General features: G+C 38.9%; 1 non-coding gene across 1 annotated transcript; it reads right to left on the bottom strand.

Annotated features, from left to right (window-relative positions):
- Positions 1-401: 401 nt before the first annotated feature.
- On the bottom strand, positions 402-508 carry LOC128292544 (small nucleolar RNA R71). Its single transcript, XR_008282529.1, has one exon. It is a non-coding gene; the product is annotated as a small nucleolar RNA R71 (small nucleolar RNA).
- Positions 509-18,605: the final 18,097 nt, after the last annotated feature.

Genomic DNA, 18,605 nt, shown 5'->3' on the forward strand with positions numbered 1-18,605 from the left:
TTGCTGTTAATCCAGTAAATCAGAATCCTGCTCCGCGCACTATGTATGATTATGATAAACCTTCTTTAATAGGAATTGAATCAAGCATAGTTAGACCTGCTGTAGTTGCAAATACTTTTGAACTGAAACCTAACACAATTCAAATGATACAGCAATTTGTTCAGTTTGATGGTTTACAGGACAAAGATCCCAACGCTCACTTGGCAAACTTTTTGGAACTATGCGATACATTTAAAATTAATGGTGTTTTTGATGACGCCATTCGCCTTCGGTTATTCTTTTTTTCTTTGAAAAACAAAGCTAAACAGTGGTTGAATTTGTTACCACGTGGGTCAATAACTACATGGGAACAAATGAACGAAAAGTTCTTATTAAAATATTTTCCGCCTGCTAAAACGACTAAATTACGTAATGATATCTCTTCTTTTGTGCAGATGGATTTAGAAACACTCTATGATACATAGGAGAGATATAAGGACCTTTTGTGAAGGTGCCCTCACCATGGGTTACCACTGTGGCTACTGGTTCAAACGTTTCATAATGGTCTAAATCCTTCGACTCGATAAATGTTTGACGCAGCTACTGGCGGAACCATTTGTAACACCCCGAACCCGAGACCATCGCCGGAGTCGAACACGAGGTGTTAACAGACTTCAAACCACTTATTAGAAATTTCCCAGACAAGCTACCAATCTGCATACGAGTCGCATTAAAAATCATATCTTGAGTTCTGAAACTCGAAATCCATTTTCGTAAATTTTTCCCGAAACTAGACTCATATATGCATCTACAAATTGTTTTCTAGAATTTTTGGTCAAGCCAATTAGTACAGTTTATTAGTTAAAGTCCCCCATGTTACAGGGATAGACTACACTGAACCTTGCGCATTACGACTTGGATATCTCCCTGTACAGGGCTTCAATACTGATTCCCTTTGTTTCTACAGAAACTAGACTGGAAAAGGAATCTGTACATATATGGCATGGCTTCTAATTATCTCTGGTCCATTCACGATGAATTTCCAAATTCAGGATAGGGACTCCAGTAACCGTTCTGGCCCTGTCTCACAAAAACTTAAATATCTCTTAACATACGGCTCACATGGTCACTTCGTTTCTTCTATATGAAAATAGACTCATCGAGCTTCGATTACATAATTTATTCATTATTTAAATCTATTCCAACTATTTTTAGTGATTTTTCAATCTCACGTCATCTGCTGCTGCCAAGCATCATTACTAAAGCAACTATGCTTATTTCGTGATTTCCCTTGACCTAACTAGTAATTCATCATACATATCACAAATTATGATCATGACTAGCCATACCAAAGGCTAATCATTTTCAAATATCTCCCTACTACACTATTGCCATATCATGAATTTTAACACCAAAAATAATCAACCATAACATATGGCATAAAAATCGAATCACCAAGACTTGCGACCTAACATTATAGAACCAAATCCAACCGAACATTTATGCCATTTTCGCATGGCTAAAAGTTTACATACCAAATTTCAACAAAACATATTAGCCTATACATGCCGAAATGTTCTCCTAGACCGACTAAAAAGAAGATACCCAAAAGTTGCTAGCCGGTGTGATGACTTCGATGACAAATCCGAAACGCAAAAAGACGAGTCCAAGAAACCTAAAGTAGGTGACAAGCAAACACCGAGTGAGTATATAACTCAGTAAGTCATAAGCATTGCATTTCCATTCAGTAATAATATATCATAAGAGAAAATAAATAATGCGGGATTAAAATCTTCCATCCACACCCAAACTGTGCTATAATTCCTTAGGCATTTCGGTTTAATCTCATACCAAGCCCTACTTTAATATTTCATACATTACACTATATGACATTGGATGCATTTTTCTTCAAGTATAATCACCACATAGGTTCAAGACTTACCAAGCTGAATCCCAAATATAAATATAATGTCTATTCCTTATGAGCTCAAGGTGTTTACTCGTACCGCTGTCCATGATTGACTCGATAAGGCCGCACACTTAGAGCATGTATATTTATTAGAGAATGTATAATAAGGCCGCACACTTAGTGCTTAATAGTCAAACTCGCACACTTAGTGCTATATAATCAAACTCGCACACTTAGTGCTATACAATTTGAACCCGCACACTTAGTGCCAATTCATGATCATAAATGTTTACACCCGCACACTTAGTGCCAAAACCAATAACTCAATACATCTCACCTCTTTTCTTTTTCATTCAATACTTTCATCACCCCATGCATACATGTATATATATATATATATATATTTATCATTCCATTCAGCATCATTACATAGACGTTATGACCATTTAAATTAATACAAAATATATGCTTAATGACTTACCTTATATTGGATGAAATGATTCCCAATCGACTACTCGATTATCTTTGCTTTGCCTTTGTTTGATTCTCCCTCTTTGATGTCTTGATCTAAAATAAATACATTTAGTAGTTTAATTTTCTTGCTGGATACTTATGTGTATAATTTAATGGTTTTCACCCCATTTCACAACTATCCTTGTTCAAAATATCAAAACCTCAACCATTATTCGATTAATGCTTCGAGGTCGAATGTATTATCACTATTAAGTTAACCTAGTCTCAAGTATTTTTAATCCTAATATACAACATCATGAATCAACTCAACCTTATAAGCCAATATTACTCCTTCAATCGATTGTAAAGAGTTAACAAAAAGAAAAATATATTTTCACTAACATATACACCTATATGGCCGATTATACCAAATTAAATTTAACCTTACTTATTCAAAATCTTCATTCCATACTATCATCCCCTTCTAACCCAAACAACATGCAAGTGACCTCCAATGTTAGCACTTAGATTCACGGCATGATGCCCAAACCACCATAAAAGCTCCAACTTTCTTAACATTACTAAGGGTGCCTCCAATTACTAACTTAACCTATCATAAAACTAAATCAACAATTCAAAACTTACCTCTTACTAGCTAAAGAAGAATGCGAATTTCTTTTAGTAAGTTCCCTTATTTCTTCCTCTTCATTCAGCCAAGAAGATGAGAGAAAGATGGACACTTTTTTTTGTTTTCTTCTTACATTCACGGCAATGGGGAGGGAAACAACTACTCACACTTTTTTTTTTCATTTCTTTATTTCCCCTTCTCATTAATTTATTTTTCCACCCATGATGCACCAACAAAACATGTCTATGACATGTTTTGCCCATAATTCTTTGTCATGGCCGGCCATTAGCAAATTGAAGGGGAAATTGACATGCAAACCCCTCATTTTTGCATGCATGGTCAACTAGTCATCACACATTTCCCCATCATACTTTCAAAGTTTTCTACTAGGTCCTTTCTAGTGAAATTCACATTTATAACTCTAAATCAAAACATCAAAAATGTCACACATGAGTTAACACATATTATAAGCATCAAAATAAATATTAAATTATTTTTATGCCTCAGTTTTGTGGTCCCGAAACCACATTCCGACTAGGGTCGTTTTAAGGCTGTCACACCATTAATAATAAAACACCTAAAGATGCCTATGAATTTATAGAGGAGATGTCACTGAATAACTATCAGTGGCAAGTCATGAGGACAAAGCCAACAAAAACAGTCAGTGTTTATAACGTCAATTCGGTCACCATGCTCTCTAATTAGGTAGAATTCTTGAATAAGAAAATTGATGGTTTTCTTAGTTCTTCATAGGTTTACCCAGTAATGCAGTGTGAAGCAAATGGAGGTGGATCGAGCAATTCAGAATACCCACCTTATGGCACAACTTGGAGAATGAGTAGTTAAATTACATGGGTAATAATCATCAATCTCAAAACAATCCTTATAGCAATACTTACAATGCAGGTTGGAGGAATCACCCAAATATTTCATGGGGAGGCCAAGGAAATCAGAAACCACCACCCCATCTAGGCTTTCAACAACCACCATACCAGCAGGAGAAAAAGCCGAACCTTGAGAAGATGCTAACCAAATTCATCTCGGTGTCAGAGACTCGGTTTTAGAATACTGAGACGGCACTCAAAAATCAACAAGCATCAATCCAGGTGCTTTCTAGTGAAATTCACATTTATAACTCTAAATCAAAACATCAAAAATGTCACACATGAGTTAACACATATTATAAGCATCAAAATAAATATTAAATTATTTTTATGCCTCGGTTTTGTGGTCCCGAAACCATATTCCGACTAGGGTCGTTTTAAGGCTGTCACAACTCTCCCCCACTTAAGAAATTTTCGTCCCCGAAAATCTTACCGGTAAATAGGTTTGGGTATCGCTCTTTCATAGAGTTCTCGGGTTCCCAAGTAGCTTCTTCGATTCCGTGTCTGAGCCATAACACTTTTACTAACGGAACCCTTTTGTTTCGCAGATCTTTCACTTCACGAGCTAGGATGCGAATCGGTTCTTCTTCATAACTCATGTCAGGTTGAATTTCAACCTCTGATGGATTAATCACGTGTGATGGATCAGATCTATAACGTCGAAGCATCAAAACGTGAAAGACGTCGTGAATCTTTTCAAGTTCAGGGGGCAAAATCAATCTATAAGCGACTGGACCAACTCGTTCGGAGATTTCGTACGGCCCAATGAACCTCGGGCTCAACTTGCCCTTACGGCCAAATCGAGTATCTTTCTCCAAGGCGATACCTTAAGAAACACTTTGTCTCCCACGATACTCAATATCTCTTCGTTTTAAATCGCGTACAACCGACGATCGATCTCGCCTTGGACTCTCACGAATTATTCTTACTTTCATTCAACATCTTTAATCAAATCCACTCGAAAATTTTACTTTCACCGAGCTCGGTCCAAAACAATGGTGTACGGCATTTACGCGTACAAGGCCTCGTAAGGTGCCATCTTAATACTTGATTGAAAACTATTATTGTAGGCGAATTCAATCAAAGGTAAATACCGTTCCCATGAACCACTGAACTCGAGGATGCAACATCTCAACATAGTATCTGAATTATCCGTTCGGATTGACCATCGGTTTGTGGATGAAAAGCGGTGCTAAAATGCAGCTTGGTACCCAAGGCTTCTTGCAATTTCTTCCAAAATCGCGAGGTGAATCTCGGATCTCTGTCCGACACGATAAAAATAGGTACCCCGTGTAATCTTACAATCTGAGAAACATACAATTCAGCTAGCTTATCCAATGGAAAATCCGTACGTACGGGGATAAAGTGAGCCGACTTAGTCAGTCTATCGACAACAACCCAAATCGCATCTTTCTTACTTGCCGACTTTGGTAACCCAGATACAAAGTCCATCGTGACTCGTTCCCATTTCCATTCAGGTATCATGATCGGCTGAAGCAAACCCGTAGGCACTTGATGTTCCGCCTTCACTTGCTGACATACTAAGCACTTTGAAACAAAGTCGGAAATGTCTCGTTTCATACCATGCCACCAAAACTGGCGTCTCAGGTCGTTGTACATTTTCGTACTCCTCGGGTGAATTGACATTCGGCTACAATGAGCTTCGTTCAGAATCATCAAAATGAGTTCTGAATTTCTTGGGACACACAATCGATTTCTGAACCTCAAACAATCGTCATCATCAACTTGAAACTCTGATTCCACAATCGGAACATATTCAGCCTGTTTTGCAACCAATTCATCATCGACTTTCTGAGCTTCACGAATTTGAGGAATCAATAATGGTTTGGCCTTTAATTCCGCCACTAACACATTTTCGGATAGAACAGACAAGTGTACATTCATCGCTCGTAAGGCAAACAGTGATTTACGACTTAAGGCATCCGCAACCACATTAGCCTTTCCCGGGTGATAGTCAATGACAAGCTCATAATCTTTCAACAACTCGAGCCAACGTCTTTGTCGCAGATACAAGTCTCTTTGGGTCATCAAATATTTGAGACTTTTGTGATCCGAATACACATGGCACTTCTCACCAAATAAGTAATGTCGCCATATTTTCAAGGCGAATACGATGGCAGCTAATTCGAGATCATGGGTCGGATAATTTTTCTCATGTGGCTTTAATTGTCTCGACGCATAGGCCACAACTTGACCTCCTTGCATCAATACGCAACCCAACCCAAGTAGGGATGCGTCACTATAAATGACAAACTCTTTGCCTGATTCGGGTTGCACTAAAATCGGAGCTTCATCAAATAAGTTTTCGATTGATCGAAACTTTTCGACATTTTTCCGTCCATTCGAACTTAACATCTTTTTGAAGTAGCCGTCATGGGTGTGGCTATCATCGAGAAACCTTTACAAACCATCGGTAGTGTAAGCAAGTCCCAAAAGCTCGAACCTCAAGTAATATTCCTGAGGCTTCCGGTCAAGTATGGCTGAAATTTTGCTTGGTCAACTCGAATACCCGATGCAGATACCACATGACCCAAGAAGCTAACCTTTCTTAACCAGAACTCACACTTACTGAACTTAGCATAAAGCTACTGATCTCGTAAAATTTGCAACACTAACCTCAGGTGCTTAGCATGTTCGGTCTCATCTCTTGAATAGACCAAGATGTCATCAATGAACACAACTACGAATCGGTCCAAATACTGTCTGAAGATCCGATTCATCAAATAAATACCGCAGGGGCATTAGTGAGCCCGAACGGCATCACTAAGAACTCGTAGTGACCGTACCTCATTCTGAAAGCAGTTTTTGGTACATCCGAATCTCGAATTCGCAACTAATAATAACCTGACCTCAAATCTACCTTTGAAAACACTGAGGCTCCCTTTAGTTGATCAAACAAATCATCAATACGTGGTAACGGATATTTATTCTTTATCGTCACTTTATTCAACTGACGATAGTCAATGCACAACCTCATGGTTCCGTCCTTCTTTTCACAAACAATCTTGGTGCACCCCAAGGTGAGAAACTTGGTCGGCGAAACCTCTATCATCAACTCTTGCAACCGAGCTTTCAACTCCTTTAACTCGGTTGGTGCCATACGACACGGAGCTATCGAAATTGGCGTAGTCCTGTACAAGCTCAATACCAAACTCTACTTCCCGAACAGGTGGTAAACCCGGTAATTCTTCAGGAAAAACATCCGGGTATTCACAAACCACCGGCACAGATTCGGGTTTCTTTTCCAATTCCTTGTCATCAAGTACATACGCAAGGTATGCTTCGCACCCCTTTCTTACATATTTCTGGGTCAACATTGCTGATATTACAGCTGGCAACCCCTTTAAGTCTGTAGACTCAACTCGGATTATCTCGTTATTTGCGCACCTCAAATCAATAGTCTTGCTTTTTCAATTCACAACCGTATCATGCACGGTCAACCAATCCAAACCAAGAATAACATCAAATTCATCAAACGGCAAAAGCATCAGGTCCGCCGGAAAGCAGGACCCTCGGATTACTAGGGACATTTCTTGCACACTTTGTCGACAAGCACGAACGACCCAAGGATTTGACACCGAATTATGAACTCGAGAGACTCAATAGGTAGAGTCTTATGGATGCTAAAGTCTCACATACATAAGAATGAGTAGAGCGTGGTCGATTAATGCAATTACATTAGTATCAAAAGAGTGAAAGTACCGGTGATAACATCGGGGAGGATGCTTCCTCTCGTGCACGGATGGCATATGCCCTAGCAGAGTATGGGTCTCGGATCGAACAGTAGTGTCGGTGGCCCCTCTCGACTACCACCCTACCTCCTAAAATTCTTGGTGGTCTACCTCTAGCTGTCATTCCACTAGGTCTTGCACCTTGCATCCTATTCTTCTCATCAAGCTCCGTGCAATCTCTAATGAAGTGGTCCTTGAACCGCATCCGTAATGAGCCCCTGTTAGTAGACTTACCCCAACATTCACCTATGTGTCGTCTTCCACATTGTGGGCATTGAGTTTCTCTTGGCGATTATTGCCCACACTAGCTACCGAAGTAGCTCGGGAGTTCGTCGATGGTCGTGCTCTAATGGAAATTCCCTTGATCATCTTGATTTATTAGTGTCCTCCACGAACTTCTTTACACCGAGAACGGAGCTTTACCCGTCGATCTTTTACGATAGTCTCTAGCTTCAAATTCAGCCTTCTTCTTCTCCTTTCCAAGTTCTTCCGCCTTGCAGGCTCGTTCGACTAGTGTTACGAATTCTTTTATCTCCAAAATACCCACTAGTAGCTTTAAATCTTCATTCAATCCTTCTTCAAATCTCTTGCACATAGCAACCTCATCACCACACACTCCCGAGCATACCGACTAAGTCTTACGAACTCATGTTTGTATTCAGACATCTTGTCATACGGCCTTGCTTGAGTTCCAAGAATTCCTTACGCTTTTGATCGATGAACTGTTGACTAATATATTTCTTTCGAAATTACATTTGAAAGAAATCCCAAGTAACTCGTTCGTTTGGGACTATGGAAATCAAAGTCCTCCACCAATAGTAAGTCGAGTCTCGCAACAAGGATATAGCACACTTTAGACATTCATCGGGTGTGCATGCAGTTCATCAAACACCGAATGGTGTTATCAAGCGAACTCGGCCCTTTCAAAGATCATCGGTAACTATGGCCTTGAACTCCTCAGCCCGCGCTTCCTAATCAAGTCTCTGGTGGCTTACTCAGCCTCATAGGATCGATGGCGATGGTATTACGGGCTCTTGGGGTGGATTATTCAAATTGGAAGTGTTGGACAGCCGGATTGGTTCGGGCATATTTCGCGACCCACTCATTCATTATGGTAAAGAAGGCTTGTTTAGCCCCTCACCTTGATTATTCGCAGATGACCGAGGTTCAACGGTGGCGTCCCTTGTGTAGGAGCAGCCGCTACACTTTCAACGTCATCCGCCAAGGTTCTCTCTACACCGGGATCCATTTACTAATCAAGCAAAAGTTTTAACCGTCAGAAGTCATCACACATTTAAACATTAACATTAAGGCATGTATAGCTAGACTCATACGTGCTATGGTAGTCCTAGAACCGACTAAACCATAGCTCTGATACCAATAATTGTAACACCCCAAACCCGAGACCGTCGCCGGAGTCGAACACGAGGTGTTAACAGACTTCAAACCACTTATTAGAAATTTCCCAGACAAGCTGCCAATCTGCATACGAGTCGCATTAAAAATCATATCTTGAGTTCTGAAACTCGAAATCCATTTCTGTAAATTTTTCCCGAAACTAGACTCATATATGCATCTACAAATTTTTTTATAGAATTTTTGGTCGGGAAAATTAGTACAGTTTATTAGTTAAAGTCCCCCATGTTACAGGGATAGACTACACTGAACCTTGCGCATTATGACTTGGATATCTCCCTGTACAGGGCTTCAATACTGATGCCGTTTATTTCTACAGAAACTAGACTCGAAAAGGAATCTGTACATATATGGCATGGCTTCTAATTATCTCTGGTCCATTCACGATGAATTTCCAAAGTCAGGACAGGGACTCCAGTAACTGTTCTAGCCCTATCTCACAAAAACTTAAATATCTCTTAACATACGGCTCACATGGTTGCTTCGTTTCTTCTATATGAAAATAGACTCATCGAGCTTCGATTACATAATTTATTCATTATTTAAATCTATTCCAACTATTTTTACTGATTTTTCAATCTCACGTCACTACTGCTGCCAGCATCTGTTACTAAAGCAACTATGCTTATTTCGTGATTTCCCCTTGACCTAACTAGTAATTCATCATACATATCACAAATTATGATCATGACTAGCCATACCAAAGGCTAATCATTTTCAAATATCTCCCTACTACACTATTGCCATATCATGAATTTTAACACCAAAAATAATCAACCATAACATATGGCATAAAAATCGAATCACCAAGACTTGCGACCTAACATTATAGAACCAAATCCAACCGAACATTTATGCCATTTTCGCATGGCTAAAAGTTTACATACCAAATTTCAACAAAACATATTAGCCTATACATGCGAAATGTTCTCCTAGACCGACTAAAAGAAGATACCCAAAAGTTGCTAGCGGTGTGATGACTTCGATGACAAATCCCGAAGCACGCAAAAAGACGAGTCCAAGAAACCTAAAGTAGGTGACAAGCAAACACCGAGTGAGTATATAACTCAGTAAGTCATAAGCATTACATTTCCATTCAGTAATAATATATCATAAGAGAAAATAAATAATGCGGGATTAAAATCTTCCATCCACACCCAAACTGTGCTATAATTCCTTAGGCATTTCGGTTTAATCTCATACCAAGCCCTACTTTAATATTTCATACATTACACCATATGACATTGGATGCATTTTTCTTCAAGTATAATCACCACATAGGTTCAAGACTTACCAAGCTGAATCCCAAATATAAATATAATGTCTATTCCTCATGAGCTCAAGGTGTTTACTCGTACCGCTGTCCATGATTGACTCGATAAGGCCGCACACTTAGAGCATGTATATTTATTAGAGAATGTATAATAAGGCCGCACACTTAGTGCTTAATAGTCAAACTCGCACACTTAGTGCTATATAATCAAACTCGCACACTTAGTGCTATACAATTTGAACCCGCACACTTAGTGCCAATTCATGATCATAAATGTTTACACCCGCACACTTAGTGCCAAAACCAATAACTCAATACATCTCACCTCTTTTCTTTTTCATTCAATACTTTCATCACCCCATGCATACATGTATATATATATATATATATATATTTATCATTCCATTCAGCATCATTACATAGACGTTATGACCATTTAAATTAATACAAAATATATGCTTAATGACTTACCTTATATTGGATGAAATGATTCCCAATCGACTACTCGATTATCTTTGCTTTGCCTTTGTTTGATTCTCCCTCTTTGATGTCTTGATCTAAAATAAATACATTTAGTAGTTTAATTTTCTTGCTGGATACTTATGTGTATAATTTAATGGTTTTCACCCCATTTCACAACTATCCTTGTTCAAAATATCAAAACCTCAACCATTATTCGATTAATGCTTCGAGGTCGAATGTATTATCACTATTAAGTTAACCTAGTCTCAAGTATTTTTAATCCTAATATACAACATCATGAATCAACTCAACCTTATAAGCCAATATTACTCCTTCAATCGATTGTAAAGAGTTAACAAAAAGAAAAATATATTTTCACTAACATATACACCTATATGGCCGATTATACCAAATTAAATTTAACCTTACTTATTCAAAATCTTCATTCCATACTATCATCCCCTTCTAACCCAAACAACATGCAAGTGACCTCCAATGTTAGCACTTAGATTCACGGCATGATGCCCAAACCACCATAAAAGCTCCAACTTTCTTAACATTACTAAGGGTGCCTCCAATTACTAACTTAACCTATCATAAAACTAAATCAACAATTCAAAACTTACCTCTTACTAGCTAAAGAAGAATGCGAATTTCTTTTAGTAAGTTCCCTTATTTCTTCCTCTTCATTCAGCCAAGAAGATGAGAGAAAGATGGACACTTTTTTTTGTTTTTCTTCTTACATTCACGGCAATGGGGAGGAAACAACTACTCACACTTTTTTTTTCATTTCTTTATTTCCCTTCTCATTAATTTATTTTTCCACCCATGATGCACCAACAAAACATGTCTATGACATGTTTTGCCCATAATCTTTGTCATGGCGGCCATTAGCAAATTGAAGGGAAATTGACATGCAAACCCTCATTTTTGCATGCATGGTCAACTAGTCATCACACATTTCCCCATCATACTTTCAAAGTTTTCTACTAGGTCCTTTCTAGTGAAATTCACATTTATAACTCTAAATCAAAACATCAAAATGTCACACATGAGTTAACACATATTATAAGCATCAAAATAAATATTAAATTATTTTTATGCCTCGGTTTTAATGGTCCCGAAACCACATTCCGACTAGGGTCGTTTAAAGTGTCACACCATTAATAATAAAACACCTAAAGATGCCTATGAATTTATAGAGGAGATGTCATGAATAACTATCGGTGGCAAGTCATGAGACAAAGCCAACAAAAGCGATCGGTGTTTATAACGTCAATTCGGTCACCATGCTCTCTAATTAGGTAGAATTCTTGAATAAGAAAATTGATGGTTTTCTTAGTTCTTCATAGGTTTACCCAGTAATGCAGTGTGAAGCAAATGGAGGTGGATCGAGCAATTTAGAATACCCACCTTATGGCACAACTTGGAGAATGAGTAGTTAAATTACATGGGTAATAATCATCAATCTCAAAACAATCCTTATAGCAATACTTACAATGCAGGTTGGAGGAATCACCCAAATATTTCATGGGGAGGCCAAGGAAATCAGAAACCACCACCCCCTCTAGGCTTTCAACAACCACCATACCAGCAGGAGAAAAAGCCGAACCTTGAGAAGATGCTAACCAAATTCATCTTGGTGTCAGAGACTCGGTTTTAGAATACCGAGACGGCACTCAAAAATCAACAAGCATCAATCCTGGTGCTCAAAACACAGATTGGACAGCTCACCAAGTTGATTTTTGAACGACCACAAGGTAGCCTGCCAAGTAACACTGAATCTAACCCAAGGGAGCAACTCAACGCAATTGTCATTCAAGATGAGGAAGGGTTAGTGGCAAAACCAGGGCTAGAACTGGTGGTAAGTGAAGGTAAGAATGAGGTAGGCCAAAACAAACAAAAATTAGTAAGTCCAGAATATAAACCTCATGTGCCATACCCCAATGCGACAAGGAAAGACCGTTCAGATGAACAATTTGGTAAATTCCTTAAACTTTTAAAAAAACTACATATTAACTTATCGTTTATTGAAGCACTTTCGCAGATGCCAAACACAGTCAAATTTTTAAAGGAGCTTCTAGCAAATAAATGAAAGTTAGATGAAAGGTCATAAGTGGAGCTGATCACGATTTGCTCAGCCATTCTTCAAAATAAGCTACCCAACAAACTAAAAGATCCAGGGCGTTTTACGATTCCTTGTTTAATTGGTAGTTTAGATGTTAATAATTCGTTGGCTGATCTAGGGGCTAGTATCAATGTTATGCCTTACAAATTGTTTAAGCAACTAGGTCTAGGGAAACCCAAACAAACTAGGATGAGCATTCAATTAGCAGATAAAACTGTCAAATTTCCTAGGGGTATTATTGAAGATGTACTCGTTAAAATTGACAAATTTGTATTCCCAGTTGATTTTTTTGTTTTAGACATAGAAGATGATAGTAACGTTCCTTTAATTTTGGGAAGGCCCTTTTTAGCAACTGCTAGAACAATTATTGACGTTGGCACAAGTGAACTCACACTTCGTGTAGGAGATGAAACAATCACCTTTCAAGCTCGCAACCTGAACAACACATCGAAAATTGAAGGTGATTGTACAAATTGTTCTACTAAGACTGATCATACGGTGCAACCTATTTTGCAGGAAATAAGTTTGAAGGACACACATGAGCTATGTTCAATCCACAACAAAGGATCTACACATGAAGAACGAATGTTACAAATCAATGAGTTAGATGAATGGCTGACATTTAAACCCAGGAAACACGATGAACCAAAACTAGGCCAGAACGAGCTCAATGCCTTACCAAATCAACTTAAGGTTGGAGATAAAGTTTCATTAGATGCCGCAGATCCTCACATTGACACTGCCAAACCGAATGAAGAAATTAGTCTTACGTACTTAGCATTTTCCCATTTGGTACAGTCGAGGTAAGTCATCCCAAATTCTACACTTTTAAGGTAAACAATACCCGCCTAAAACCATATTTTGATGAGATTCATAGTAGGGATGAGGAGTATAAACTCCTCAAACCACCATGACTATTCAATGGGGAGGTAAGTCAAGCTTAGACTATAAATAAGCGCTTCTCGGGAGGCAACCCAAGCACTAACAGTATTAACTTCTTTAAATTTTAAATGTTTAAACACCTAACTTACTAACGGAGCTCTTGAATACAGGTTTACCACACTCACACGGCCAAGTACACGGGCGTGTTTAATACCGTGTGGAAACAGGGCAAAGATCTTTCCAAACACGAGCTGCGATAAATGGCCACAGCCGTACAACATGGCCGTGGGCGATCCTGCGAAAACAATACGGGTGTGCAACACGCCCGTGTCTTAGAACCATGGTTGAACCTGAGAAAATAGCACTGGCATTCACCACGCCCGTGTCTTGAACCCATGGTCGAACCTGTCAAATTAACACAGGCATGGACCTTCATACACGGGCGTGGGAGAAGCAAACGAATCAGGACACGGCCGTGTGCACCTACACGCCCAAGGAACACGGGCGTGGGCTAAATGTCAAACGCGCCCAAATTTAAAATTCGCAAATCACATAGGAAAAAATTGGGGAACACGGGCATGTCCCCTGGCGTGTGTCCCAAAATCTATACATACCCTTCACTATTCATCATCTTCTTCACCCAAAATCCCTAACCTTAGCCACTGCAAGCCCACACGGCCTCCCTGCCACGCCCGTGCACCGCCACCAACTCTATTTTTGACACCCATTCTCATCTTTTTAGCGTTTTTTACTCTTTTCTCTCTATTTTCTTCATCCATTTTACTAATTTTATGATTCTTATAGTTTTATTTGGCAGATTTTTTATTTATATTCATAATTCTCACTATAGTCATGCTTATACATTTATTCTTTTCCATTTTAGTCAATGTTTTCTGATACATTCATTCTTTTCGTGTGTTCCCATAAGAGTCCAGTTCAGTCATTTTATGTTGAAAATAATCATGCTTTTATTATGTCAATTGCTATATAAACTTCTATCATTTAGATTAAACTGCTGAGTATTATTGGTTGGACTGGTTAGTTAAACTATATTCATGATTACTTCTTGAGTTAGTTAGTTATGTTATATTCTTTGTTCTTCTTGCAGGTATACCATGTCAAGCTCACGTGGCAAGAAAACTGTCGTTCCCGCTTTGAAAAAGTGGAAAGGGGCGTCTTCCTCGGGCCCTACCATGAAAATTCGCCACCTATACCTCCAATTTCCACCTGACAATCAGGAGGAACTATTCCAGATCCTACGGGCCCAAACTTTAGGTGTGGGCCACTGTATTGACTGGACAGCGCTTGAACAAGTCCAGTTGGCTGACGATGTACGAGCACTCCTGACAACCTATCCATGGGACCTCTTCTTTGCGATCATCGAGCCGACGTACCTTGATCTCACATTTGAAATTTGCTCGACATTCCATGTTCAAGACGTCATGACCAACTTGGATGATCCTGGAACAGTTCAGTTTCCTCTCGGTGGTTTAGTCCGCCAGTCGAGTGTGTCGAGTTCGGTATAGCTTTGGGCCTGTACACAAAGGAGTTCATCGATGAGAACGACCTCAACACTCTCCGTTGCCACATCCACTACTCTCCCTCGAAGTGCTGGTATGCTTTGGTCCCCGGTTCAACCACCTACGACCCGAGCCACTCCAAGGCATCAGCTCTCTCTCCCTCCTTGAGGTACCTATATGCCATCTTGGCACACACTTTGACAGGACGTCGAGAGAGCACTGGCGTCGTCAACACTCACGATGCCTACTTTCTATGGAGCATGGCAAACAGGCATGTACTCGACCTCACCTACTTTATTGCCCTCGCCATTCGCCACCAGGCAGAGCGGCATCGGAGGGGGGTCATCTCCATTGGCCCCTACGTGACTCGACTGGCACGGGACTTCTGGCTCCTCAACACAGCAGCCCAATCATCCTTCCTTACTCTTATTGGCCAAATGTCCCCACAAGGCATCTCGAGCATGCTTAGTATGAGGATGATCGAGAAGCGCCGGGGAACCCACCCTCCTCAGTATCGCCTCGCCCAATCAGTCAAGGAGGGAGATCCCAAGGACATTACTGATGATGTCCCTCTACATCATGAGGACGCACTGGCTCAGCCACCACCTCCTTCTCATCCAGTTCATGCGGCGGCTTCATACGCTGACATCTCTGAGCACCTAACTCGATTCGAGCAGTAGTGTTTTCAGGGCTTCGATCACATTGATCTACACTACACCAGATTTGTCAGCACTTCCATATCTCATTACCACCCCCACCCCGCGAACCATCTAGCGATGAAGATGCTTAAAAACTTTTATTTATTATTTTATGTTTTTACTTTTATTCTACTTTAAGACTACTTTTTATTTTTCTTTAAGCTTATTTTTATTAGGTTTATAATTTTTATTTAACAATTTTGAATTTCGGCTAGTAATTATTCTTCCTTATATATTCCCTAAAAAGTTCCTGATTCTATCACAGTTATAAAGAGCTCCTAAGCTTATCATCACATAGGAACTAAAAACTCCACGGGGAAAGGTTCTCCACGACTACCATGTCCTGCTCGACCACAACCATAGCTACCACCAGATATAATATTCTTTTGGCACAGGACTTATGGACTAATGAACCTCTACCTCCACCGGAGTATCCTCCTCCACTCTCACGCCGATTACTCTCCAAAACTCCAGTTCGAGGAATTTATTCATCATTCAGGAAGTTTCACTTGTCTCCCTATCTTATGATTATATATCTGTCTTTTTCAAATATCTATCTTTGTACATTAAGGGCAATATACATCTTAAGTGTGGGGGGGTCTTTTATATCACCATTAGAAACCCCTGAATATTGTCTTATTCTCACGTGAATTACTCATATCACTATTAGAATGAATTTTAATTAATTTATGATTTTTATTGATACGTCTTGAATTAAAAATAGGCATTTATACATTGATTGTTTAAACTTTAAGACATTAGAGAATCAAGCATGATAAGTTGATTTTTGAAGAATTAAAAACTTTTAGGTTGTTTCCCTAAGTTTAGGTATTATCTTGAGTTGGAATTCACAAGTTTAAACATCAAAAAGCCATAATTTTTGTGAGATCTTGAGCCTTTAGAGCATCTATTATTTCTTTCATGCTCACTTTCATTATAAGTGGGTTAGTATTGAATTGTTATTCTAGAACTTGCTTGATTATGCATGTCAAGACCACACCATTAATTTGATATGTCAAAATGATAAAGGCACTTAGGTTTAACCCACTCACTCCATAAAAGCCTACCTTCACAATGAACCCTTAGTGAACCCCCTTGAGCCTAACAACCCATTCATTGATTTACCCTCAATATTAACCCATAACTCATTATTGTTGAAATCCCTTAAATTAATTTGATCCCTATTTTTATCGAGATTTGAGTTGGAATAGTTGTTTAGCTATGTGTTATTCTATTTTGTAATTCGACTTATTCTTAATTAAAAAAATACATGTATACATATTAGTAGTAGTGAACTTCTGAGCTAAAGAAGTTAAGTTCCATATTCTGAGAAAAAGCTCTGTTGTACGCAATTGATGACTAGTCATTTTTCTAGTTAGGCAATTTTTCAATTCAATCTTGATTCTAACCCTTTCTTTCAGTTTGTGACCACACCCTCTAACCAAAGCCACGTTACAACCCTTTAAAGACCTTTTGATTGATGTTTCATCTCAATTTATAGTGGTGGAGATTTGATTTTCATGCAAGCTAAGGTAATGACTTTTCATTATTGACTATTGAGTGCTTCATTTATTGTCCTTAAACACCTCGAGTGATTTGAGTGAATCTTTAGTGAGGATGTGAAACTCTGTGATATTTTGAATACAAGGTAATTACTTAGATGAGGGGAGACACCTATGTTTTCATGATAAAATGATCAACTTGGAATGTTTGAAACTATGACATTCTTTCAGTTGAATTTTCAATGTATGATTACCTATGGATTATTTTGAGATATTATCGATAGAAATTATAAGTTGAGAAGAATTTATTTTGATTATGAGTTGAGGATTTTGCTTGAGGACAAGTAAATACTTAAGTGTAGGGGTATTTGATAAACCGTAATTTATACATATTTTTATCCCATGCTTAGCACATTTTATGGATGATTTTTCCTTAGATTTGGTGAATTTGATGCTCCTAATGCCTTAATTTCATGTTTTATACTTAGGTGAGCATAGGAGAGTGAAAGGAACGAGAAACGGACCAAAAACGGAGAAAATGGGCCAACGTACGAAATCAACACGGCCTAGACTTCCTTACCCAGGCAGACCACACGGCAAGTTAATTTGGTAGAATCGAAGCACGACTCACACGGGCGTGTCCCTGTCGAGCCCAAGCAAAGTCCTATCCGGAAAAGGTCACTTTTGGGGGCTATTAGGCATTCCAAAGCCTATAAATACACCCTAGAAAGGAGAAGAGGGGGGACGCACAGGAGGAAGCAAGGAATTTCTCAAGGAAAGCCGATCAATCCATCTTAGAAGCTAGATTCACCATCAAGACTGAAGATCTCCCTTCAAATTGCCTCAGGAGTTTTGGGTTTTCTTATGTTTTGTTATTTTTATTCTTTTGAGATGTTTTCTTTCATTAGTATGAACTAAAACCCCTAAATACCTAAGGGGAATGAAACCCAAGACAGATCTTGTTATTATTATCTGAATTGTATGATAAATATTTGACTTGTTCTTAATTATGTGTTCTTAATTCTTATTTTGATATTTCAGGTTATTGATTCAAGTTAAGCTCTCATTCAGAGGAGGAATAGACCCTGTCTAAGAGTAAATTTGTCATAATTAAGCGGA

This window comes from Gossypium arboreum, chromosome 4 (genome assembly GCF_025698485.1).
Source record: "Gossypium arboreum isolate Shixiya-1 chromosome 4, ASM2569848v2, whole genome shotgun sequence".
Classification (NCBI taxonomy): domain Eukaryota; kingdom Viridiplantae; phylum Streptophyta; class Magnoliopsida; order Malvales; family Malvaceae; genus Gossypium; species Gossypium arboreum.